The sequence below is a fragment of the Hoplias malabaricus genome, chromosome 7 (assembly GCF_029633855.1).
Source record: "Hoplias malabaricus isolate fHopMal1 chromosome 7, fHopMal1.hap1, whole genome shotgun sequence".
NCBI classification, from domain to species: domain Eukaryota; kingdom Metazoa; phylum Chordata; class Actinopteri; order Characiformes; family Erythrinidae; genus Hoplias; species Hoplias malabaricus.
Genome location: NC_089806.1, coordinates 7,366,460 through 7,368,959, shown reverse-complemented (window position 1 = coordinate 7,368,959; position 2,500 = coordinate 7,366,460). Strand labels below are relative to the sequence as shown.

General features: G+C 46.7%; 1 protein-coding gene across 1 annotated transcript in view; it reads right to left on the bottom strand.

Annotated features, from left to right (window-relative positions):
- Positions 1–2,500, bottom strand: part of slc35d3 (solute carrier family 35 member D3) — a 5,042-nt gene that overhangs the window by 1,908 nt on the left and 634 nt on the right. The window lies entirely within an intron of this gene.

Sequence of the window (2,500 nt, the reverse complement as noted above, 5' to 3'; positions counted from 1 at the left end):
CTGTCTCTCACCTACAGACAATTTCACACATTCACCCTGTCCACACCTGTGGACAGTTTCACACATTCATTCTGTCACTCAAACCCATGGACAATTTTACACACTCACTCGCTCACTTACTCACTCACTCACTTACCTAGTCCCTCACTCACTCACTCACTCACTCACTCACTCACTCACTCACTCACTCACAGCTGTGTGTCACAGCCAGTCCACCCACCAACATGTGTTTAGACTGTGGGGGGAAACTGGAGCACCAGGAGGAACCCCACACTGACACAGGGAGAACACACCGCACTCCTCACAGACAGTGACCTGAGGTGGGGACTGAACCCACAACCCCAGGACTCTGGAGCTATGTGACAGAGACACCGCCTTATTATATTGAGTCATTGAAATTTTCTGTTAAATATTGATATAAAGCTTTGTCTTCATTTTGCCTAAAGATGAAAAAAGAATGAAGATGAAGTGATTACACAAAACGAATAAATCAAAAATGACTTTGAAAAAAAGTCCTTGACGGCTCAGCGATGGACCACCTAGGGTTAATATGTTGGACGTATAGTCCGTAGATGCCCTAGTGGCTATGGCAAATTTCCAGTCCAGAGGACTTTAATCCCAGCGTTAATTTAACACACTTAGGGCTGGTTTCCCAGGACAGGGATCAGGCCTAGCTTTTTAAATTGTATAAAGGAATGAGAGTAGCCTTGATATAGACACAGATTTGTAGATACATTACATCTACGTTAAATATGAATACCTTCACAAACAGTCCACTGAGAGTGTCCAGTGAAACAGCTCTGGTTGGGTTAATGTAACACACCTGCATCAGTCAGGTGGTGGGGGTGGGGGGAGGGTGTAGGCCTATAGGGCTGTCGCAGTCAGTGCAGTGTTGTGGGTAAGTCCCATGACCTCCACACAGCAGACTAGGGTTCAGTTACCACACTACACCACACTACACTAATAACAGTGTTTGTGCAAGACTCCTAACAACACACTCACCTAGAGTCTACAATCTAGAGTCTTATAAGATAAGAGCATCTGCCAAATACACCAATCACCTGTAACACTAATACCGCGTAGGTCCCCCTCGTGCCCACAACTCAGCCTCGACCCATCAACGCACGGACTCCACCGGTGCTCTGAGGGGTGTCGTTGCATTAGCAACAGACCCCATAAATCCTGTAAGCTCCGAGGTGGGGCCTCTGCCTTGAGGAATACCGCTGGCGTGAAAGGGCTGTGTCCTTCTACTGGTTGTCCTTCCTCAGACCACTTTTGGCAGATGCTAACCACTTCACAGAAGAACATCCCACAAGACCTGCTGTATTTAGAGACGTTCAGACCAAAACATTATGACCATTACAGTTTGGCACTTTTCAAAGTGACTCAGACCTTTACGCTCGGCCTTTTCTCCTGCTTCCAACATCAGTTCAGCCGTCACTGGTTGGTCCCACCTCACCAGTGTTACTCACGGCCCCTATTTGGCATCTGTATGAATCTCAGCAAATGTTATAAAGATCCTGAACACAGCTTTTTTGCTATTTTTTTGAGTCAAATGCAGAAAACAACAAACATAAAAAACATAAAACCATCTTTAAGGCAGTAATTAACAGAGTAGATGTCCCCTTAAAAAAAAGAAGAGTGTATGTGTATGGCCAAAAGTAAGTGGACATCTGCCCTTGACTACATTTCTGCTGAAATAACGGGTATTAATCAAAATACAGTTCCAGCTTCAACACTTCAACATTCAACTTACGTCCTTGTCTCTACACTCACTCTCCATTCTCCAACTACACTTTGTAGTTCTACAATTACAGACTAATCCCCGTTCCTCAGCGCTCAGGACCCCCACAGAGCAGGTGTGATGTGGTGGTGGATCATTCTCAGCGCTGCAGTGACACTGACGTGGTGGTGGTGTGTTAGTGTGTGTTGTGCTGGTGTAGAGTGGATCAGACACAGCAGTGCTGCTGGAGTTTTTAAACCCTGTGTCCACTCTCTGTCCACTCTGTGAGACACTCCTCCCTCGTTGGTCCACCTTGTAGATGTAGAGTCAGAGACAGTAGCTCATCTGTCGCTGCACAGTGTGTGTCGCTCGTCCTCTAGTCCTTCATCAGTGACACAGGACGCTGTCGGCTGGATGTTTTTGGTCGGTGGACTGTTCTCAGACCAGACACTGAGGGGTTTAAAAACTCCAGCAGCAATGCTGTGTCTGATCCACTCTACACCAGCACAACACACACTCACACACCACCACCACGTCAGTGTCACTGCAGCGCTGAGAATGATCCACCACCACATCACACCTGCTCTGTGGGGGTCCTGAGTGTTGAGGAAAAGGGTAAAAAAGGCAAACAAAGTATGCAGAGCAACAAATGAACTACAGTCTGGACAGTAGGTGTAGAAACAAGGAGTTGTGTTAATGTTAAGGCTGGAGCTTTTGCTGGCACAGGGAGCACTCCCAAAACTTTGGAGAGCGTTCTTGAAATGTTTGGAGCTAACC